Raw genomic sequence first — 25,375 nt, forward strand, 5'->3', positions numbered from 1 at the left:
TGTGTGTGTGTGTGTGTGTGTGTGTGTGTGTGTGTGTGTGTGTGTGTGGCAGGGGAGTTAGTGGTAAGCTAGCACATATTTAAGCTATGCCACAATGTTAATTTACCCTAAAAATACTACTGCTTGAAGTCTGCACTTCCCTTAAGGTGAGTTTTTTTCCAAGTGGTATTTTTCATCTTCATAGCTGGTTCTTACCCAAAGGGGACAGATACCTGAGGATGCTCAGAGATTGGCACAGTGTTTGCCAACATATGTGTTTGTCAGTGTCAACAATTGCAAGGGAAGAGTTGGATGCTCTGACAAAAAACTTGAAGCAGACTTTACATGGGAACAGGTCTGGGTGAATGTGTTTCTGTGAAATATTTTATTCCACAGGTGGAAAAGACTGTTAAAGAAAACTCTTAGCTTGGCACAAAAGAGCATTATCGAGTAATAATTACTTGTGTATGCTAACGCTAAATTCTTGGGAGAAAACTTGGAGAGACTGCCGTAGGGGCATTTTTTTAAGACTTCTACTAAACTTTTGATGAAATTTCATGAATTTGAGATCCTATGATTTAAGGACTAATTATGTGTTCCCCAATGCACCTTTATTTAATTTCCATCCCTTTAGCTGAAATCTGACTCTGAGGAATGCAAACAGGAAGGGGTGGGAAAGGTGCCTCCAAGTACTGAAGAGTCTTTGAGACACAGTTGTCTGACAAACATTTCCTTTAGCAATGTCCTCAGGTCTCTTGCCAATGTGGCTTTGCTGACATTACACACAATATCTCTTTGCTCCAAATGTTGAACTAATCAGGACTGGTTTTTGGTGAATTAAAAAAAAAAAAAAAAAGAAAAGAAAAAGAGAAGGCCATAATATGTTATTTATTTTTCTATTTCATTTTTACATCTCTATTTCTTTTTCAGTTTAGGGAATTGAGGATGCAGAAAAATGCAAATAACTATGTTGTAAAACAAATAACACATTTTTTCTTGAGAAAAACAAGCCAGGCTCTATGCCACTTGGATTCTAAAATAAGATCCATATTTTAAACAATATCCCAGAACTGTTTATTAATTTAAATAATAGATTCATTACCAAACCCTGGCTTTAACTGAGTATAGAGAACTAGTGTGAATGTGTCTTTTAATGAAAAACACTACCTTCAGGAATACCAGACACCTACTAAATTATAGTACTTAGCAGAAGACGACAGATGAATGGCATGACGGTGACCATAACGAAGTATGTTGGGGTTGGTAAGGCAGAAAGGGAAATGGAGTTTTACCTACGATCACACTTTGGACAAGGAAAGACCACCTTTAAGAAAGAAGTTATTTTTAAAAAAGGAAGAAATGGGAAAAGGTGGTGTTTTTCATTTTTATTCATTTCTTCTTCCAAGTTTTCCCCATTAAATTTGTAAACCATAAGGTACATTATACCATTGTTATTATTAGTTATCAAAACAAGACAGTTAATGTACTCTAAAGGCACATTAAAAATAAGAGTTAAAGGTGTACCCTTTCCATGGTGACCTTATTTGAAACCAAAATTTTTGTTCTTTCTTGTTATGTCCTTTTCCTACACTGTGAGGCCACAGAATTTCACAGAACCTTAGAGATGCAGTCTCATTAACTCTCTTTCGCCTCCTATGTATCTCAGGAACCTGTCTCCCAAAAAGCACTTGAAGTTTTTATTTTGTTAGATTTTCAGAATGAATTTTGAAGTGGAACCCACAAAAAACAAAAACAAAAAACAGCCTTGAAAAACTTGGTTCGTTTGCTCTAATTGTTATTGACTGAAAACAAACTAATTTTCTAACCTGTGTTCTTTCTATTCTTTCAACTCATTAAATACTCTAATTTGAAAAGCCTTTAAAGTTGAACAACATCCTTTCCTTTGGGCTTATTAAATGTCTGTTTCTTTTCCCTTCCTTGGAGTGATGTTTCAAGAGGCTAATGGTTTTCATTTGGCCCAAGCTATATTTTATCTCATATTTTATTTTGCAGAACAATTCCTGTGGCAAAAAAAAAAAAAAAAAAGTATCATTAGAGAGGAATGGGACCTCGAGAGAGACTGAGCGAGGATTGTGAAGTCCAGGAAAGAGGTGGATTGTCTAAAGGGGTTTCCTTGGACTGATATCTGTATGCAGCAGTTGCTTTTTCTGACTTTCTTCTCTGCTACTCAGAGTTACCAAGACCATACCAAGATTCATTTGAAAGGAAAATCTAATGAAAAAATGGAAAAGAAGCAGATATACAAGTCTGACAGTTGGTTTTGACTCCCACCCACTGAGAGAGTAAAGAAGTTTATTGTTTCAGTTGATACCTGGTTTTTGGTGATATATTGTTTGTTGCTGTTATTTTTAAAGCTATTCAGTTACTTTATTTTGAAAGATGGGTGTGAGAAAAGCCTTTTCTTTTCCTTTGGAACTAGTCCACATCTTAGCTGACAAGTAACAGCAACTGTTCTTTGTCAGTCATTTTCTGGGCCCTGTTTGTGAATGAAATCTCAGGAGACTTGCCCAATAACCCCTAGGTTCTGAAAATCATTTACACGCCAGGGGTACTGTGTTTCTCTTTTTACATACCAGTGTGTTTATTATTGAAAACCACAATGGGGCAACGTATTCTGAGCTTTTAAGGAGACAGTGCTGTAAAATCTGTGTCATGTCTGTAACAGTTATGGTTGTTATTGGACTTCTGTCCATTATCTCTTGTTTCTTATCACTTTGATTTAGAGTTCTTGAAACAAGAATATTTCTGCTTCTTTAGCTTCTCAGTTCAGGTCATCTTCAAGCTCTTCTCTGACAAATAGTCCTATTCAAGCCATTTTGTAGGATATGGAGTTGTTTTTAATAGGGTTGAGAAAAAATGAGAGGTGGCAAATGATACTACGTGAAGACTAATGACCAAACTGTGCTAGGACCTATGTCCTATTTCCACATAAAATAATAGCAAAAATATCTTGGGATACTCATTAAACAATGAGGTTCATGCAAGTTAGCCTAGGCTAGTACTGACATTCTCATTAACCTTGGCCCATTCTAGACCCTACATGGATTCCCCCAATCGATCCAATACCTCATTCAGGCCCTCTGGTTATTCACAAGACTGGACTTCACCTAGCTAGGGCCCAGGTGAATACATACAATTACCATGTTAGGCATAGTATTCTAAATGGTGGCAGAAATGGTGGGCTGCTGGCTTTTTTAAACTCCTTCTCACTCTCCTTAATTTATCCTATCCCCAGCTGAGAGACAAGGATATACTCATGAGAAAAGTAAGGTGAGGGAATTTAATAATGATTTGAGGTATTCCCTTTTATGGTATGTAGAGGAAGCCAATTAAAATTTCAAAGTCTCGACATTTAAAAAATATGTTTAGGAATATAAATTTTCAGAAACCTCTATTCAATTTAAAGGAAAGATTGGACATTGATATAGTTCAGATATTTGTCCCTCCCAAATCACATGTTGAATTATAATCTGTAATGCTGGAGATGGGGCCTGGTGGGAGATGTTTGGATCATGGAAGCAGATGACTCATGGCTTGGTGATATCTTAGTGATAGTGTGTTCTCACAAGATCTGGTCATTTAAAAGTGTGTGGCACCTTCTCCCCACTCTCTCTCTCTTGCTCCTGCTTTTGCCATGTAACATGCCTACTCCTCCTTTGCCTTCTGCCATGACTGGAAGCCTCCTGGGGACTCCTTAGGAGTAGATGCTACTATGCCTTCTGTACAGCCTGCAGAACCATGAGCCAGTTAAACCTCTTTTCTTTTAAATTACCCAGCCTTAGGCATTTCTTTATAGCAATGAAAGAACAGACGTAAAATATATTTTATTTTATTTTGGCTATTGAACTGTCTTACAGTTCACTAATTCTCTCTTCTGCTATATCTAATCTTTTACAAATTTATCTATAGTGGCTCACACCTGTAATCCTAGCACTTTGGGATGCTAAGGGAGGATCACTTGAACCCAGGAGTTCAGGATCAGTATGGGCAACATAAGAAAACCCACATCTCTACAAATAATTTAAAAACTCACCCAGCATGGTGGCACATGCCTGTGGTCCCAACGACTTGGGAGGTTGAGGTGGGAGGATCACTTGAGTCCAGGAGGTCGAGGCTGCAGTGACCCATGATTGTACTACTGTATTCCATCCAGCCTGGGTGATAGAGCAAGACTCTATTAAAAAAAAAAAAAAACAACCCTATAAAGTTTTTAGTTCAATTATTGTATTTTTCAGTCCTAGAATTTCTATTCAACTATTTTTTATATACATGAAACCAACTCTGGTGTAATTTTTTATCTTTTTGTTTACCTTGACCATTTTCCCCTCTGTTTTATTGAACATATTCATTAATTAGTTAAAATCCTTATCTGAGTATGCCAATATTTGGGTCACTGATAGAGTCTGTTACCATAATTTGTTTTTTCTTTTAATTTTAAATCTTCTAGCCTTGTCTCTTGGAATTCCTAGTGAATTTTAAAAATTAAAACCAAGACACTGTGCATAAAAAAATCATAAATGCTACAGCCAAGACTATGTTTTTTCAGAGAAGGCATGCTGTTTCCTCACTAAGTGGTTAGGATGATAATTAATCACATGTCACATACTCCACATAAATTAAATTAAAATGTCTGGGGGTGGGTGCTAGGTAACAATACTTTGAAGGAATTCCCAGGTGATACCAATATGCAGCAAAGTTCCAGAACCACTGTTACAGCCTTGTTCATTGTCTAAGGACTCTCTCCTAATCCTTACCTCCTTAGCGTCTAAGACTGAATACGAATCCATGTTGCCTTAGTCTGATAGGACTTCCAAAAAGTCCACTCAATTTTTCAAGACATTCTACTTCATTTCTTTTCTTTTTAACTTTTATTTTTTGAGACAAGGTCTCTCTGTGTCTCCCAGGCTGGAGTGCAGTGGCATGATCATAGCTCACTGCAGCCTCGACCTCCTGGGCTCAAGTGATCCTCCCACCTCAGCTTCCTGAGTAGCTGGGACTACAGGTGTGCTCCACCACATCTAGCTACCTTATTTTTATATTTTGTAGAGATAGAGTCTCCCTGTGTTGCCCAGGCTGGTCTCAAACTCCTGGGCTCAAGTGACCCCCCTGCCTTGGCCTCCCAAAGTTCTGGGATGACAGGCGGGAGGCACTACTTCTGGCCTTCATTTCTTACATAACTATCTCAAGCGTATTTCAGATACAATTCTCTACCCTTCCTTACCCTTCTTTCTCCAGGATCGAGTCTGAGTCTCTAACATTGCCTCTTCAGCCTCATTAACTTGACAAAGTTCTGTTGGTTTTGTTAATTCTAGAAGCTTCCCTCTCTCCAAGCAAAGACCATGTTTTCAGCCTCTTACCTGTTCTGCAAATCGGCATATATCTCTAGGGAAAAACAGCCCAACAACAGTGTACCTCTCCATGAGCTACTGTCTCTTCCGCACCAACCCCCTCCCCAGTCTTGGACTCTCTAGCTTCAGCAACTCTCCCAAGCCTCTAAAACACACATACACATAATTTTTTAAACTCAGTTTTCTAGTTGTTCTCAGTGCTGGTCTGTGGGAAACAACTCTATTATACCCAGAAGTAGAAGTCTGACAATAGCTTTGTTAAATCAAGCTTAGCCTAAAGCCGCCTCCTTACATATTTTAAGTTTGGCTTAAAGGTTTCTTTTAACATCATGAACTATAACCTGATAAGAGAAAAACTTCAGCTGAATTAAATTTGAAAGAGTTTAATTGAAAAATGAACAATTTGAGAATTGGGCAGCCTCCCAAGCCAAAGTAGGCTCAGACACTCCAGCACAGCCACGTGCTGAAAGAAGATTTATGGACAAGTAAGGTACAGAAAACGGAAGCGAGGTACAGAAACAGCTGGATTGGTAACAGCTCAGCACTTGCTTTATTTGAACGTGGTTCGAACAGTTGGCTACATTTGATTCGTCAAAACGTAGTAATTGGCACAAGTATAGACTATGGCCTGTTTACACCTCCACTTGTCATAGTTCATGATGTACAGAGAAACCTTTAGGCTAAACTCAAAATACGTAAGGAGGTGGCTTTAGGCTAAACTTGATTTAGCAGACTTAAATGGAATTGTAAACAGACTGTAACCTACTCTTGTGCCAATCACCAAGTTTTGGCCAATCAAGCGTGGCCAACTGTTTGAACCGTGTTCAAATAAGACAAACGCCAAGTTGTGACTAATCCAGCTGTTTCTGTACCTCGCTTCCATTTCTGTACGTCACTTTCCCTTTTCTATCCATAAATCTTCTGCCACCACGTGGCTGTGCTGGAGTCTCTGAGTCTACTCTGGCTCAGGAGGCTGCCTGATTCACGAATCATTCTTTGCTCAATTAAACTCTTTCCAATTTAACTGGCTAAAGTTTTCTTTAGCAGCTTTTAAAATATTTTACTGGATCGTATTTATGGTTAACAGTATCTTGCACTACAATTTATATTTTGATCATCATTCATTTTAAAATTATTTATTGAGCACCTACTGTGTGTCAGGTATTAGGTACAGAGCAATGAAGACAGCAAGCACAGTTCCTCACCTCATGGACCTGACACTGTTGTGTGAGAGATAATAAGCAAATGACATAATGCTACCCGGTAGTTAAATGCTATGAAGAAACATAAAATCCGGTACAGGGACAGAGAGTAGGGAGGCAGCTCTTGTTATAAAGGGTGGCCAGGAAAGACCAAGTTGTATAGCAGAGACCTGAAGGAAGCCAGGAACCAAGCCATATGAATTTTCTCTGATAGGTATATTCTAGGTATAGAGAACAGCAACTGGAAAGGTCCCGAGAAGGGAACATTCCTGGAACATTCAAGAACTAGCCAAGAGATCAGCAAGTCTATAGTAAAAAGAAACATAGTAGATAGTCATCTAGTGTTTTTTCCTCTTCCTTCCTATTATCTCTCATACCATGTCGTGTCACTTTTTTAAAGGATCTCAATGGGGAACAGAAAATCATTGTCTTTAAGATTCAAATTTTTGTGTATTGAAAGTCTTCACGGTCATTCTTTGAAATCATGACCTACTACCACGTTGTCAGGCCTGCATCCTCCACAGGTGAGGTTTCTTGGCTTGGCTTCAGCAGCCTTTCAGACAGCTGCTCATGCATTATGTATTTATAGAGGACTGACCACGTCCAGACGCGATGTGCTGAGCTAGGTTTACAGAGCCAGGCCGCTTGTATTGGAACTGAAATGCTTGGCATTTTTAGGAGTCACTTTTTCCCCCCTGTAGTGCAAAAATATGGTGTATCTTTATACTACCAGTTTCCCATTTTAAAAGTATTATTATTGTTATTAAGTATTAACCATTTGTCTAGCATAATGGAGTAGAAAAAAGGCACAAAAGAAGTTTGTATTGTGCCTGCGGGAGTCTCTTCTCAAAGCAGGAATCCCAACTTGAGCCTAAGTTAAGTTTGTGCCAATATTCAGTCACCATCTGGGGGATTTGGGAGGGAAAATGAGTCTTCTTTAGTGGAAAAGGCATGTTAGTATGGAGCTTTGGTCCAAAGTCAACAGATTAGTGTTAAAGAGGGAGAAGTTTAATACTCAGCCCTTGTGTACTCATGTCTTTGGGAGAAAGATTTCAAAAATCATTCAGTAAAAACCAGAGGAGCTGTTTCCTGGATATCTACTAAGGCAGCTAGAGCTTAAGTCAGCACAGCTTTGCAGCCAGAGTGTCAGAGAGCAGTTCTGGGGCTACTGCCTGAACAGAAAAGTGGGCAACCCTCATCCTGAATTGAGAAGACGTGGGAGTAGACCTCATCCCTTGATGGTCTTAGTTTCCTGGCAATAGCAGGAGAGCTGCGACTTTGGCAGGCTTGGCCAGCAATGGTGGCATATAATTTGGCAGGCTTGGCCACCAATGGTGGCCACCAATGGTGGCATGGAAAGGAGGCAGGGAAATACCGGGTAGAAGAGGGAGGTTCCCTGGCAAAGGCCCCACCCTCAAGCCTGGAAACCCACGACTTTAAATGGGAATAAGCATTCTTGTTTTTGCACCCAAATGTTGCCTTTTGGCCCACCATGCCCCCACCCCATCTTGTACAAATATAAACACCAAATTGCAAGCTCCATGAGCAGAAAAGCAGATGAACAGAAGAACAGAGGAACAGAAAAATGGCATTGTGGCAGAGCAGCGTGGTAGAGAAAGAGGGAAGAGAAGCAGCATCTGAATGTTGAGAGGAGTTTGGCTGGGGATGGTTGGAGAAGAGATTGGCTGCAGGAGGACCCAACTCCAGGGGAAGATCATCTTCCTACTCCATCCGCTTTCCCACTCCCCAGCCATCCCGCTGACAGCCACCTCCATCTGGCAATAAAATCCCTGCATTCACTATCCTTCAATTTGTCTGTGTGACCTGCTTCTTTCTGAATGCTGGACAAGAACCTGGGTACCAGGAGGGCACTGAGCTGGATAACACTTAAGCTGTTTGTGGACGGCAGAACTGAAAGAGCACTGTAACACACCCACTGGGGCTTTGGGAGTTGCAGGCACCCACCCCTGGATGCTACCATGGGGCTGGAGCCCAGAAGTGTTTGCCCCTCCTCCTGCACCTGCCCGTCTTCATGCTCCCCCTCTAGTAAGGGGTTTGAGTGCACAGAAGCTGAACAGATGAGCCACACCCCTGTTACACATCCTGAGAGGAGGGTTAGGAAACTCTCCCATTTCAGCATGACCATCACTGAGGGATTATTGATGCTTTTGGTATCAGCAGCCACAGAATTCATCAGACACAGCACAAAAGAGCAGGAGAAGAGATAATGGCAGGTGCCAGATGGTAAGAAGAAATTTGCCTGTGAGCAAGTGTGAGATATGCCCTGGGGGTATCTTAAGTAAGGGAGAAATTTGAGGGAGTTGGAACTTATAGAAGTGGGAAGTGAAGGACAGAGCCAGAGAATGATATTGTTGTGGTCATTGTGATATTATTTTTATCCCCAAGATGTAGTATCTGGAGTGAGGTACAGAATATAAAGCCTAATCCACACATAAGAAGAAGGAGATAGTGTATCTTGAATTTAGACAAGGAGATTAAGTCTCTGTCATGGACTGAATGTTTGCGTCCCCTCAAAATCCATATGTTGAAGCCCTATACTCAATGTTATGCTACAGGGAGGTAGGGCTTTTGAGGGGTAAATTAGGTTGAGCTGAGGGCATGAGCATGGAGCTTCCATGGTGGGATGACAGCCCTTATAAGAAGAGCACGAGATACCAAAGCTTCCTCTCTCCACCTAGAATGTGACCATTTGCAAGCCGGGAAGAGAGACCTCACCAAAACCCAAATCTACTGGCACCTTCATCTTAGACTTCTCCACCTCTTGAACTTTGAGAAAATAAATGTCTGTTGTTTAAGCCACTCAGCCTAATCAGTACATGACCAATGATCTTCCTCTAGTTTAGCTGCAAATATTAACTATTTTCATTCACCTACTCGTTTATTTCATTCAACCATTATTTCTAAAACACCTATTCTGTGCTATGAAGTACTGACAATGGATTAGGTACTGAGCTAGGAGATGGAGATTTTTGTTTTCATGGGCTCACATTTTGTAGAGCAGAAATTCATGAGCCAGCACCCCTGAAATATTTGTTATTTCCTGAAGCTCCATGCTGTCTTCCATGTCTTTGCACAGTTGTTCCCATTGGTACACTTTTCTTAACCTGCCCCACCCAACAGTCTATCTTGAAAGTTCCTGTTTATCTTTGAAGACTCGGCTCAGATATTACTTCCTTTTCTCATCCTTCCTAGACATGTCTTTTCTGCATTTATATTGAAAAACTAAGTCTTAGAAAATGTAAACAACTTGCCCAAGGTTATATAACCATTAAGTTTAAGAGCAGGAATGCAATCCCAGGTAAGTATGGCTTTACCTTGGCTCCTGTGTAGACTAACGTAACATCAGAGTTATATCATGGAGAGAACACACTGGGCTGGGAGCCAAATCCCAGATCTATTTCATGTCATCTATGTGACATTGGGTAAGTCATGTAAAATTCTCAAGCCTCAGTTTTTTTAATCTATAAAACAAGGATGAGAAAGTTATCTCACAGGATAGTTGTGAGAATTAAAATACGACATTTAATTTGAAATCATGTAGCAAAGTGCTTAGCTCAATGAGTATTTATTAGGAAAATATATTTTAGTCTTCTTAGGCCTGATCATATAGGCCCATGAAGCTCTTGTGTTTGTGTAAAATGCTTTCTTTCTCTTGTGTGCATGCTTCAAATGCTCACTTGTTATCCAACAGCAGCTCCTGGGTAATTGTCTTGAGAATCTGAAGTTAGATCAGTAGCTTTCTAGCTAAAAATGTCTCCCAGAGGAGCAGAAGCGCATTTCCATATCGGCTTCTAGGTCTCCTATGTTTTTTGAGTACAGCTGTGTGAAATGAATGGAAAAAGACTGAAATGATTAAGTAACTCTGCTGCTCTCCATTGGTGATGGGGAGTGAATTTGACAGGAGACGAGCGACGAAGTCCTAGGATTCCAAAGAATTTTAATGGGCAACTAAATGTTAATAATTGTCAGAGCAAGACTCAGATGATCACTTCAAATCCTCACAGGCATCTTGTGTTATTTCCTCTACATCTTACACATGTGTGAAACAACTAATAACATGGCCCATGTGCCACGATGCAGCCCAGAGCTATGAATTTGACGAGGACATGGTTGACAATATTCCTTCGCTAAATATGATCCTCAGACTGGAAGCATCAGTGTCACTTGGGAAGTTGTTAAAAATACATTTTCGGGGCCCTACTCCACACCTATTGCATCACAGGATGTGTTTTAAAAAGATCCCCAGGTGATTCTCAGCTTCATTAAAGTCCAAAAACTACTGAATTAGCCATTAGCATTTAACAAAAAGCAATTAACAAAAAGCATTTGTGCTCAGATCTGCACAGTGGCAATAGATGGTTTTAACTTCCTTGCCGTGTGTCTTTGGGCAATCTACTTAACCTCTCTGACTCTATTTTCTCATTTATAAACTAGAGATAATAATAGTTCCTACCTCACAGGGTTTTTCAAAGAAAGTGTGTCATAAATAAATGTAAAGTCCTTAGAATAGTACTTACTGCATAGGAAGACAGCAAAATATTCTTGTTTTACAAGTGATAATAATAGTAATAATAGATCTTAATAGACTCATCCAAGTCACACAGTTAAAGTAGAGACAGAAAATTATAAGCCTCAAAATAATTGAAGACAGAGGCCACCGACTTTGGTTCCTGTCAATGAAGAACTTTGAAGGAGGGGAAATATTGACACAGTGGCTTTGAGTAGATCATCTCTGGGGCAGCCATGACTGACATGTTATCGTGTAGATCAGAAAAGGTCAACAAATATTTGACATACCTATTGCATACCAAAATTTAAGTTAAATTATTATTCCTTCTATCTCTTATCATCATAAACCTGAGTTTTTGTCCGAGTCTGTTCGCTAGGAAAGGCTGACAGACTCCCAGTAAAATGGAAAGGCATGTATTAATAATTCTAGTGACTCTTACCTTGTAAGTTTGGGATTAGAATAAGTTTGTAATAACAACGTTTACAAGAATATTTTCCATAGAGAACTCCATTTGTTCAACTATGTTTATTATTGGAATTTGATTTTATTCTCAAAACCTGTTGATGACAATCTACTACTACATCTCTGATTTGGCTGTATAAAACTGGACAAATGTAAAATGACTCTGCAGATATCTTTAAAATTAGGAATCCAGATAAAAGCATATGTGGGTGAGGTTTTTTGGTAAAATGTATTTTACAAGTAAAATAAATTAGACAATTTAAAATGTACATTGTGGAATATAAATTTGTCACAATTAACCAGTGATAGGGTGATTATGTCACAATTTAGTTGGGCAGAAGGACAGGGACATACCAAGGTTTTGTAAAATGATTCACATTAGAACTTCTAATTGTGTGGAATTAAGAAAATTTGGCTAGGTGGAGTGGCTCATGCCTGTAATCCCAGCATTTTAGAAGGCCAAGGAATTTGAGAACAGCCTGGGCAACATGGTGAAACCTCATCTCTACAAAAAGTTAGCCGGGTGTTGTGGCGCACGCCTGTAGTCCCAGCTACTCAGGAGGCTGAGGTGGGAGGATTAACTAAGCCCAGGAGGCAGAGGTTGTAGTAAGCCAAAATTGCATCACTCTACTCCAGCCTGGTCTACAGAGTAAGACCCTGTCTCACAAAAAAAATAAAATAAAATAAAAATAAATAAAAATTTAAAAAGATAAAATAATGAAGTAAAAGAAAAAGAAAAAATGGCCGGGCGTGGTGGCTCATGCCTGTAATCCCAGCACTTTGGGAAGCCGAGGCAGCTGGATCACGAGGTCAGGAGATCGAGACCATCCTGGCTAACACGGTGAAACGCTGTCTCTACTAAAAATACAAAAAATTAGCCAGGCATGGTGGCGGGCGCCTGTAGTCCCAGCTACTCGGGAGGCTGAGGCAGGAGAATGGCATGAACCCAGGAGGTGGAGCTTGCAGTGAGCCCAGATTGCACCACTGCACTTGTCTGTGAGACACAGCGAGACTGCGTCTCAAAAAAAAAAGAAAAAGAAAAAATTTAAGTAGAGTATGATGAACGATAACAAGCATTTATATTATATCATTCAGTTAGCTCACTGTCTGTGTTAATGTTTTATGAGATTGCAGTTTTCAACTGTAGAGGATTACTTGATCATATTTGCTGCTTAACTTTCCTCCCTCATTAATCTATGGTTCACTGAAGTAGATTGTTTTCAATTTGATCTAAATATGTCTTTTATAATCATCTCCATCTTTATAAACCTAATTAATTCCTTCAAGTGTCTGGGTGGTAAATTCTCTCCTACATCTACTTCTATGTATAGAGAGAGAGGGAGAGAGTTGTCGAGGAAAGAAAAGAGATAGTAATGCATTGCTTAATGAAGGGGAGAATTCTGAGATTTTGTCATTTTGCAAACATCGTAGAGTGGACTTACACAAACCTAGATGGTATAGCCTATTGTCCCTAGGCTACAAACCTGTATAGCATGCTGTACTGAATACTATAGGCAATTGTAACACAATAGTTGGTATTTGTGTATGTAAATGTAGAAACGGTACAGTAAAAATATGCTGTAAAAGATAAAAACTGGTGCACCTGTATAGGGCACATAACATGAATGGGGGACTAGAAGATGCTCTGGGTGAGTTGGTGATTGAGTGGTGAGTGAATGTGAAGGCCTAGGACATTACCCTACTGTATACTTTATGAACACTGTCCACTTAGGTTACACTATAAACACAAATTTTTCTTTCTTCAATGATAAATTAACTTTAGCTTACTGTAACTTTTTTTACTTTATACAGTTTATAAGGTAGGTTCGTTTATACCAGCATCACCACAAACATGGGAGTAATGCATTGTGCTACGATGTTATTATGGCTGTGACTTCCATAGGTGATGGAAGTTTCTCAACTCCATTATATTCTTATGACGCCACTGGCATATATGTGGCTTGACATTGACTGGAAGGTCATTGTGCAGTCCATGACTATATATATACATACACATACTAACAATTTGGATATTAAACAGCGGAGATGATATAGATTATTAGGCAGAGAGCATAGTGGCATTGGATCCTTTGCTGATGATATTTGCATAAAGTAATTAAATCTGCCCCAGAGAAATACACTTCCTTTGCCAATAGGAAGAAAATCTTTCTCATTAGAAGACAGGTTTTCCTGTATCAGGGTTTACTCAGTTTGAACTGCTCAGGTATTATAATGCTGAAGCTTTCTCTTTTAATTACTTGGGCAAACTAGAATAACTTTCCTGCATACAGAAATGTATTTTGTTTTAAATGCTTAAAGTCTAATTAATCAGAATGTCAGGCTCATTTGTATCAGGGGAAACCAGGGGAGAAGACAGGGAAGGAAACTCTCACAGTTGTCTTTGTTCCTTGGTGCTAACAGATTTAAAATTTCACCTTTGCTACAAACTGTACTTCTGTAATGACAGAGAGGAGGCACAGCTGTGTGCCCTGGGTCTCTTGTGGGATCAAGTGAATTTCATCAAGGCATCTGTAGCATCTGTTGTGAGGGTGAAGGATCTGATTCATTTAATGACATACTGGTTTGAGACATCATTTGCCAACCCCACTGAGAAAAATAAGAACTTAACCAGCACATGGGCACCATGTGAGCTTTGCTCTTTTTATGTCCCTTTTCTTTATTGTTCAGTGCCTACCCCTTTCTTGGTAAGCAGAGGGGATATATATAGAGAGAAGGGGTGTGGGACACAAGGGCTGGTATAGAATATGGAACATCTGTAGCATATTATTTCAAAGCACAGCATAATGGTTTGGTAGGAATCAAAGAATAGAAATGAAAATGTTCAGTGGCATAACCAAATAGAATGGTGCAAGAGGAGAAGGCACATAAAAAGAAAAGAGAAACTCTCAGCACTATTTGAATGGTCCATTTAATGTTTGTGCTTAAGTTCTCCTTCTGCTGTAGCTGTTCTACTAGAGGCAGGGTGGCCTTCCAGAGGATGACAGGCATGCGCCTATTGTTAAAGCGAACTAAACGTGGCCTGAGAAAGACTCTGTACTTCTATATTTGAGTCCTTGTGGACCAATGGCAACTTAATAGCTAGACAATTGAAAATATAACTTAGGAGTATGTGTCTGTAACAATCGCTGAGTCCTATCCAATTCCAGCAGCCATACTTCAACCACTCATACACTGCTGGAGTGTTCAAACTGTGTTTAAATGAGGCAAACGCCACCCTGTAACGAATCCAGCTGTTTCTGTGCCTCACTTCTGATTTCTGTATGTCACTTTCTATAAATTTCTTCTGACCACAAGGCACCCCTGGAGTTGCCCTGAATCTGCTATGATTCTGGAGCCTGTCCGATTTGCAAATCGTTCATTGCTCAGTTAAACACCTTTAAACTTAACTCGGCTAAAGATTTTCTTGTAACACTATTCTAGTGTCTTTCCTCCCCTTTGGCTACAACATAATCTAGCAATGGTGAAGGGATATGAGGGAGACACAGGGACTAGTTTGAATATTTTGAGATAAACTTGATAAACACAAAATTCAAATATATTTGCATGAATGCTTCATTTGGCAGAAATAGAGATGGGGATTTATTATAACACATTTATATAGAGCCATTCTCTACAAGGACTGTGTCTTCTCTGTCTTTGTATAAAGTTGCTAATAATCTTTATTTATTAATCTGAATGACACACTCTGTTGACTTTTTGTATATTTTTGTGCCTAACATTGATGTTAACGTTAGTCATTTTGTAAAAACACACATTACTTCTATATAATTGGCTCCTATCTCTAAGCATCTCTAAATATTCTGTGTATCTTCCTCATTTGTTTGAGTAAAAATTTACTAGTGAAAATAGAAAAACAGAAGGACAAAGAAATAAAGCTTCTTGCCTACGTAGATCTTTGATCAGATGACAGGTGTGGTTTTGAAACACTTCTTAAAATGTTTTTTTGTGGTGGAGAACATTTACAGATCTTCAAAAAGAAACTTACCTGTTAAAATAACAATAACAATAATTCTAAGGTTTAAGAAAGGTGACACTGTAGGGAAACTGGGCCACATACGTTACAGTCCTCTAGTTGGTTTTCTATTTTTGAAGAATTATCTGGTAATATGTATTAAGTTTTATTGTGTGTTAAGAATTTTTAAATATTCAAACAATTTGTCAAGTTAATTTCACTCCAGAAAATGTTTGCTTATTTGGTGTCAAACAAGAAATTGAGGTCATTTATATTAAAAGTATGTCATAGAGCAAGGTGCAGTGATGCCCGCCTGTAGTCCCAGCTATTTGGGCAGCTGAGATGGGAGGATCGCTTGAGGTCAAGAGTTCAAGGCTGTCACACCTGGGCCACTTCATTCTAGTCTGGGCAACATTTTATTTCATGACATACAAATATATCATAAACAAAAGAACTCAAAGATTTAAAAAGACAGTTTGGAACTACCCAGAAGAGCTATCATTGGAGAAAACAAATCAGATTAAAAAATAATTTTCTAAAAAAGTAGGTTCAGCCTTGAGATCATGGATGCCCCATTTACCCTGATGTGATTATTATACATTGTATGCTTGTATCAAAATATCCCATATACCCCACATATATACACCTACTGTGTACCCATGAAAATTAAAAATAATTTTTTTGAAAAAAGTAGGTTCAGAAAAGTTCATAAAAATAATGGCCAAAACTGCAATTACTTTTGCACCAACCTAATATTAAAGATAATGAAAACTGGGAAAAACAAAAATGTCCCTGAAGAGCAAATAAACTCACTGATGAAATACTATGCAAGACATGGTAACACGTAGAAAGATGTGTGCAAGACATAATGTTAAATGATTAAAATAGAATACGAAGTAATATGGACATAAGTCAGAGCTAAGTCGATATATATGTGAACATGCTATTAAATGTGAGGTAAAATAGTTTAATATTTATTAAGCCTACTATGAAAAACACTCAAGTTCAACTTTTTCTTTGGATCTTCATTTCCATATGAAGGATCTTGTGTCAAATTACTCTTTATTCACATTTCAGAATTAGAGCTTTGGAGAAGTAATCAAAGAAAATTGACTTTGTGGTAATTAAGGTAAATAAATAAATAATTTATTTATATTAAATACATTTGTGTGTTTTTCTCCTGTTGATCTATCTTTGTTAGTTTGACTTTGTTTTTTCAGAACCAGCTAGGGATGCTAAGGGGGTTGAGAAAAACCTTTTCTACCCTTACAATATCATCAAAAGTGATTTCTGTGGCCAGTGAATGCCAAGTCAGTAAAATGTATATTCGGAAATCAACCAACAGGAAATCCTGAAACTGTACATTGACTTTCACTTTTTTTTTCTCCCTCGAGTTTGTTTTTAATTGTCAGCTTTAATTTAATTTTTTTTCCTGTGTACATAAACTACAAAAATGTTTGGTATCAATCCAATTTTTATGTGAAAACTGCAAACCCATTCAGGGTACTCTCATCTCAAAAGAGAAGCACAAGACTGCTTTTGACTGATACAACCTTTCTGTAGATCCTCTGGTGGGAAATCTCTCTCATTTTCACACTTTCCTATTGCCTAGGTTGACCAGCTGGTTACTACCTCTCCTCTTCACCTGACTATACCTAATTACCGCTGACTCGATGGGCAGGGAAGGTCGCTGACTCCTAATAGAATGACTCTGTCACCCCTTATAAGTTACTGGGGATCCTTCTCTGAAGGCTGCCTGCTTGTTCTCTGGGGACTAGTCCTTATTTCCCTTCTGGGATACAGAGGGGAAGGTTATTTGTACTAAGCAAACATCTCTGAGAAACAACCCGCTCTGCAACATAGAGACCTCAAGGAAAAGTGCAACATTGAAAGAATAGGGATTATGAATTGTTATGAGTAGAGAGAAATTTCTGCAAATGTATCTCTATCTTTCCCTCTTAAAAAAATATTCTACTTAGTGTAGAAAAAGCTTCCTTCTTGACTTCCCAATCCCCATCTTCTCAATAATGTTTGGAGCATATTCCTACAAATTTATTTTTTATATGCCTAATTTAAAAAAATAAAACAAAAAAACCTGGATTTGTACTTCATGTATTTCTTTTAAAATTGTTTTTCAATTAATCTATAGTGGGTATTTTTGTATCTATATATAGAGATCTAGTTTCTTTAGTGACTGCATAGTACAGATCAGTGCTGTCTAAGAGAAATACAGTGCAAGGTTCAAATGCAAGTCACATATGCAATTTTATATATTCTAACAGCTACATTAAAAAGGTTTAAAAGGTGAAATTAATTTTAGTAATATATTTAGGCCAGTATACCTAGAATGTTATTACTGCTACATTCAATCAATATAAAAATTAATGAAATATTTTTACCTTTTGTTTCATATCTTCAAAATTCAATGTGTACTCAATTCAGGCTAGCCGCATTTCACGTGGTTAGCAACTACTGTATTGGACAGCACAGGAAAAGATGCATCCTGAAACTAGTTTCCTTATGAGGAACATTCCAATGCTTATTAATATGAACAATTAAATAAAAACATTCTTTTGACATATTTTGAGCACTTACAGCAATGGTTTTCCAGGATGAATTCATAGAGGTGAAAAATGCTGGGCCAAAAGGACAGAACACATCCAATTTTAGTAGAGTTGACTCCAAAAACGACTCAAAAAAGACACTCTCAACAACAGTGTTGGAGGATTCATTTCCTCACAGACTCACCAATGATGGATATTCTTTTTCTTTCTTTCTTTTTTTTTTTTTTTCCTGAGAATACGGAGTCTCTCCCTGTCGCCCAGGCTGGAGTGCAGTGGCACGATCTCAGCTCACTGCAAGCTCCGCCTCCTGGGTTCACACCATTATCCTGCCTCAGCCTCCAGAGTAGCTGGGACTACAGGCGACCACCACCATACCCGTCTAATTTTTTGTATTTTTAGTAGAGTCGGGGTTTCACCGTGTTAGCCAGGATGGTCTCGATCTCCTGACTTCGTGATCTGCCCTAGTTGGCCTCCCAGAGTGCTCAGATTACAGGCGTGCAATGATGGATATTCTAATTATAGTTTTCCAATCTGATTGGCAAAAATCTTACCATGGTTCGGCAAGTACTGGGATTGAAAACTGGAATTTCTTCTGTAGAATGCCTGTTGAGCTTGAATTTTTCCCTGTGTTAATTGAACCAGGTACTAACCCTTCATTCTGTGCCTGTGTTCTGGAGAATCCCCTCCTGTTACATGAGGGAGCTCCTCACAATTATACCTGGGGACTGGAATCACAGCCACTGTTCTTCAGCCCAGGGCAGAGAATGAGAGCAGTCCTCAAACTTTCGGTTCGATATGTAGAAATCAACACTGGCACAGACACTATCATTCCAAATTCCTCATTTTTGTAAAGGTTAGCCAGAAACACAAGGTAACTATCTATCTTTTTTGTGTTCTTTGGATATAAGATACATCTCTGCTACCAAGAAAGAGACTGCAACAAAGCACAGCTTTATTGGGAGTACATGTAAATGAGGAGACCTTAATTACCACAAAGTCAATTTCCTTTGATTACTTCCCCAAAGCTTTAATTCTCAAATGTGAATTAAGAGTAATTTGAATAGAATGAATAGAATGTGTACATAGACAACAACATGAGAAGGAAATTGAAGGTTGAATCTAGGGAAGAAATGACTCAGGTTAAAAGGAAAAATGAGGAGAGTTAGAGGGGCAGAATCAGGAGCTTCTGTTTCATGACAGGTATGATTAGCCCTCCATGGACTTCCTCTCTTCTTCCCAGAGACTCCTTTCCTTAACTAAGTTCCTTCTTCGAACCCTGGTGTGCTCTTCTAACGGTGTAACTACATACATACATACACATACATATATATATATATAGTATTAGTCCATTCTCACTGCTATAAAGAACTACCCAAGACTGGTAATTTATAAAGAAAAGAGGTTTAATTGCCTCACAGTTCCGCAGGGCTGAGGAGGCCTCAGAAAACTTGCAATCATGGAGGAAGGGGAAGCAAACATGTCCTTCACATGGGGGCAGGAAGGAGAAGTGAGAGCTGAGCAAAGCGGGAAGCACCTTATAAAACCATCAGGTCTCATGAGAACTCACTCACTATCAGGAGAATGGAATGGGGGAAGGTGCACCCATGATTCAATTATCTCCACCTGGTCCCGCCCTTGATATGTGGGGATTATTACAATTCATGATGAGATTTTGGGTGGGGATGCAGCCAAAACTATAATATATAATATATATTATATATTTTATATATACACACACACATATATAGACACAGAGAGAGAAAGAAGTAGATTTTAGAAAGTGACAGTTTTGGTTTTGAATTTTCTTGCTTTTTAGGCCATTTATTTTAGATCCTGTGAAACGTACTGTCAATGTGTGTGACACCTGCGATGCCTGGGACGAAGCTGCCCATGTGGTGAGATGCAGCCTGTCGAAGCCTCTTTTCAGTGGAGTGAGAGCAAAGTCGCCTTGGCTTTTCATAGACAATTGGTGAACAGGACTAGGAGACACTCTCCTTGGGTGTCTGTGAAAAAAAAGAAAAAGGTTGGAAAACATGTTGCCAATAAGAATGCTCTAGATGAAAGGCAGGATGAAGGAAAGTTGTCTTAATTTAAATTCTCTATTTTACTTAACCTACTCTTTAACAAATATATTTATGTGAGGCATCAGAAGCTTTTTTGTTTTGGCTTTTAAGAGAATTAAAATTCCTTCCCCTATTTTTTCATTTGTTTGCTTTGGTGGCTTTGTGACCAAAAAATAAAATTGTTTTAATCCAAATAGCCACAATAAATAAATGAGCAAATGAATAAAATTCTCAGGTCATCTGAGAGAAAAGGTAAAGCATCTCCTCCTTTTTAGTTTCAGTTCATTATAATGTCAGGACGACTTTTTAACTTACCTGGCAATCTGGAACCTCATAGGGTCACTTGTGTTTTCAAAATTTCCGTGTGAAAACATGATTGTGCCAAGTACTTCCTATTAACTCTTAGATATCATCTATAAAATAACTACAGGAAAATATAGAAATATCTGAGAGATACACAGTGGATTGCCTCAGAATAAATCGTTCCCCAAATCATTTTATGACCGCCTGAGCCGGGTCTCACGGGTCAGAGTAGAGTCATAGTTAAGGTTTGCAACTTGCTTAGTACCAAGAGGAGATAAACAAACCATCCAGGCTGTTGAACTGTCCAGTTTCCCTAAAACTGTATTTACTTGTTGGGATCAACTGTTTTCTTTCCTATTAAGGTATTAGCAGCCACTGATAATGAAAGCCAGGGCCCACTAGAAATAGACCAGAGGAAATTTCCTGACTCACTTGCATAACAACAGTCCATCAGCACTGAAGATATATGAAGTGTGACTGCAGAGTAAGGCAAGTGATTAGGTTTCTCTGCACAACAGAACGCTTACAAACAAATGAGCGCTGTCTCCTTCAGGAGAGTCCTCAGGGAACCCGTATGCTTATTCCAGTGTGTGATTTGTCTGGAAGCATTTTTGGATGCCCTTTGGACAGAAAGTGCTTTTGAACACTGTTAGTGGTGACAAAGTGTGTCCTTTGAGGATGGATTAGATTGTTGGAAATGGTACAATGTATTCATAGTATACATCTGTTGTTTTTGTCTACCCAGAAGCCTCTGTCCCAACTTGTGGTTGGAGAGGCTGTGTTTCTTCTGTCGTTCATTCTGTCTTTGAAGGCTCTCTAGGAGAAAACAGCTTTTAATATCTCTCGGGAAATGGCCACATTTTCCCCTGGCAATTGAACCCATATCTTTCTTGAGTGACTACTCCTCAACCAGGTCTAAGTTGTTCAGGTAGGCTGACTTGACCACTAGTCCCAGGACACAGACCTGTGACGAGCCTGGCCATAGTCATTGATTCAGGGATGGACACATGACTGAAACCGCATGATGGCGTTCAGTTCTGGTACTTGGATTTTAACTGTTGGGAGGAGAATTTCTCATTCTGCTATGATATAAGCATGAAGCTACTGGCTTCCACTTGCTACTACAAAGACAGAGCCTGCTTAAAAATGGAACCAACATAAAAGGAAACAGATTTAAGACATGAGCGATGAGACCCATGGATGTGCACATGTGTGTATATCCACATAATGAGACTAAGTCTTGATTTCCGTGCCTTGATCCAGATATACTTGGAGCAGAAACTCTCCTGGGACTATTTTGTATCATGAGCCAGTAACCTCCCTATTCGCCTAGCAGGTTGATCTGGGTTTCAATCTTGCAACCAAGTGAGTCCTGACTAAACCAGCAGAATAGAGCCAGGTAAGGTTCTTCCTCAAGAAGAGCAGAAGGAAGGCATCAAGATATTTATGACAGATTTATATTCAACACTGATCACCTGCTAAGTGCTGGGCCTAATAGTCAAGATGCTGAGATTAACTAGTCCATTCAGGATGCTGAGGTCTTTCAGCCTAGAAGAGACTGCTTTTCTTCCTTTGCTCACGCAGACTCAGAGGGACATTCTCAAGGAGGAGTTAGTGACAGGAATGTCTTTGGCAAAGACAGCACTCTTGAGTGTGGTCAGAACATGTTATTTATTTCCCAAGGTGATTAATTTTTGAAGAAGACAACAAATAGTTAGGCTATGAATAATATCTCTGTAAAAATAGAGTTATATTTTCCCCCTGTAGTCAGACCTCCTGTGGAAAGTGAGAAAACAGGAATTTGTACGTATGGAGCAAGGACTGTATGGTTAGCATATAATACATGTGTTTATTTCAGAGTTGGGGAGAACTCCTGACCAGCATGAGACCTAACACTGGAGTGAGGGGGCAGTGGGTGAGGAGAAAGTTAACCCTGCACCAGTCCTAAATCTAGTTTTCTCCACAGCATTTCTATCGCTTGAAGAAGGTCCTCCTCGTGTCATTGTTTTTGGTCTTAGGTTGAAAAGAGTGGAATAATAAAATGTGACTTTGCTCTGAAATGAGTAAGGTGGGTGATATGGTTTGGCTCTGTGTCCCCACCCAATTCTCATCTTGTAGCTCCCATAATTCCCACATGTTGTGGGAGGGACCCTGTGGGAGATAATTGAATCATGGGGGCGGGTCTTTCCCCTGCTGGTCTTGTGATAGTGAATAAGTCTCACAAGAGCTGATAGTTTTCAAAATGGAAGTTTCTTGGCACAAGCTCTCTCTCTTTTCCTGCTGCCATCTATGTAAGATGTGACTTGCTCCTCCTTGCCTTCCACCATGATTGTGAGGCCTCCCCAGCCATGAGGAACTATAAGTTCATTAAACCTCTTTCTTTTGTAAATTGCCCACTTTCAGGTATGTCTTTATCAGCAGCGTGAAAATGGGCTAATACAGTGAGATTTCTTTGGTTGCGAGGTATGTGATCCTTGCAACCAAGGAAAGGTTATTGCAGGGCACATGGCCCAGCAATTCCTCATCATCATCCTGCCCTCCTGGGCCTCATCGTCTCCTGTCTCTGCCTCTCTCTGCATCTGCTCTAAACACCAAGCAGCTTCTTCCCCTTGTACTGATCAGCTTCCTTTGCTGACTCATGGTTCCTGCTTCTTCATCCTTTCCACCTGCAGAGACCACAGCTCTCATGGACAGACTCTTCCCACTTCATCTCTGAACTCTAACTGGCCAGTTCCTTCTGTGCTTTTAAGTTCACATCCTGAGAGGACAGACTGATTGATCCAGTTTGTGGTTTTGAGCCAAATTACCCAGAATCACTGGCTGGCCTATGGGATAGCTAGCTGTGATCAGGACAGGGCAACATCACGTGAAGCCAACAACAGCAAAGCAAGAACCTCAGAGGTCTGGGTGACTGGGTCAGGCTCCATGGCTGGCCTGTCCCACACAGTTTTGCCTTGTGTGCTCATGTCTTTCCCCGCAGGCCCTAGTGAAAATAGGCTCTGAGAAGAGGCTTAGTGGCTGCCCTTTTCAGGTCACCTGAATGTTCCTGTTTCTAGTGGTACTAACTCAGACACTTCCAAAGTTTTGTAGGAAACACAGGGAAAAAAAAAAAATCATTTCTCCTTAGCAAGTCAAAAGTAGAAGAAGCCATGATCAGAAAAGGCAATAGGTCATGGGAGTAGGTGGGGCATTGGCAAGCTAATCTGTGAGGGGACAAAGAGAAAATAAAGGGAGCATCTGGAGAACCAGTCTGAAACTGGGAAACACGCTCCAGGGGGGTGTTTCCATATGATGCCCTAAACTCACAGCTGCTCCTTGTGCTGCCTTCCTCTGCCCACTCACAACCCAGAACTGCATTATGTCCCACTGTCAATGTTTTAGGCACTCTATGGAGTGTATAGGCTGGTCTGGGAAACTTACCACCATTTGTGACCTTGATCCTACAGAAAAATGTATTATCCTCACAGTTGAACTGACTTACAAATGGACATGTGGAGCCCAGTTGGGGCTAGAATTGGGAAGTGCCTATAAATAGGTGGCAATCTGGGACTTTTGCTTGGGAAGCAACAACACTAGAGAATCAATAGCTCTCAAAAGAAGCTTCTGCTTGCCTTTTTCACCACCTACTTTGCTCCAAGAAGGAAAGTGTTACCGGGACTTAGTTAGATATTAAAACGTGACTTTAACCACGAGCTGATAGATATTTTTATGGTTTCTAGGAAAGGGATTAAAAGTAATACCAAATGTTGGGGCCAAAGTGATCAAAGAGCGGGTGCTGCTCATTTGAGAGGTAAATGCAGCACATCTTTTTGCCCCTTCTTCTCTCTAGCTTCCAGGAGGGGTGGAGAGGCAACCTTTCACACACTCCCTTATTCCTTTCTGTGCTCTCTCTGTAGAAGCCAGGGCTCTGCTGCCCAGTAAAGGATGTGTTAGGTAGCTTTCACCCAGAAGATCTCAAGCTGAAGTGTGATCAGAAACACCTGGTGAAGTGGTGCATAATCCAGACCCTCTCCTGGAATTTGGTTGCAAGGTCTAAGGTGCAGCCTAGGAAGTTGTATTTTTAAATAAGTAACCGATACGATTCTGGTGCAGATAGTTATCTATCATATTTGAGAAAGAGAGCTTGGACCCTGGCGCAGAACCTGGCTCTCCTGCTCAGATGAGGGGTGTTTGTGCGTGCATGCACATGTGAGTGTACTTGCCCTGCTTTAGTCCTGGCTTCCAGGAGAGACCTCTTATCCAAGCAAAAAAATGTGCTTCTACCCAGCTCAGAAGAGCTCCACATTTGAGTTTTAGGTCAAGGTCAAGTGGAGTAATAGTTCCCAGTGGTTAGGCATAGACCTCTGAGCCAGTACTTCTGGAGCGAGCGGTAGTTATCAGCCTTCCGCGTGTTAGAACTGCCTGGGGAGCTTTAGAAAATACTGACGCCTGCGCTCCACTCCCAGAGTCTGATTTAATTGGTTTGGGTACAATCTGGATATTTAGGGTTTTTTAAGGTTCCTTGGGTATTTCTAATGTGCAGTCAAAATGGAGAACCACTGTTATAAGGAGAAGGATTTTCATTTTCCTAGAGCCTTGGCTAAAAACAATCTTAATGTTACCTTTAAGGATGGACACTATAGAAGAAATCTTGATATTTGCATTTCTGTAAGGCAAACCAACAAAAAAATCAATAATATATAAGAGATAACATCTTAACTAATGTTTACCTTCGAATATAGTATAAAAATATTCTTAGTCCAGCTTCTTTTGTCCTTTGGATAAAAAGAAAGGCATGGCATGATAAAAATCAGAATTCTCTAAAGCATCTCAGCTAGAGATAAAGTCAACTACAACACCACCTCTGGCTTTGAAAACTTTCTCTAAAGAAACAGAAAAGTGTTAAACCTTTATCCTTTTGATTCTCTTTTTCCGGAGACTTAGCTGATC

Source organism: Theropithecus gelada, chromosome 6, assembly GCF_003255815.1.
Source record: "Theropithecus gelada isolate Dixy chromosome 6, Tgel_1.0, whole genome shotgun sequence".
Taxonomy (NCBI): domain Eukaryota; kingdom Metazoa; phylum Chordata; class Mammalia; order Primates; family Cercopithecidae; genus Theropithecus; species Theropithecus gelada.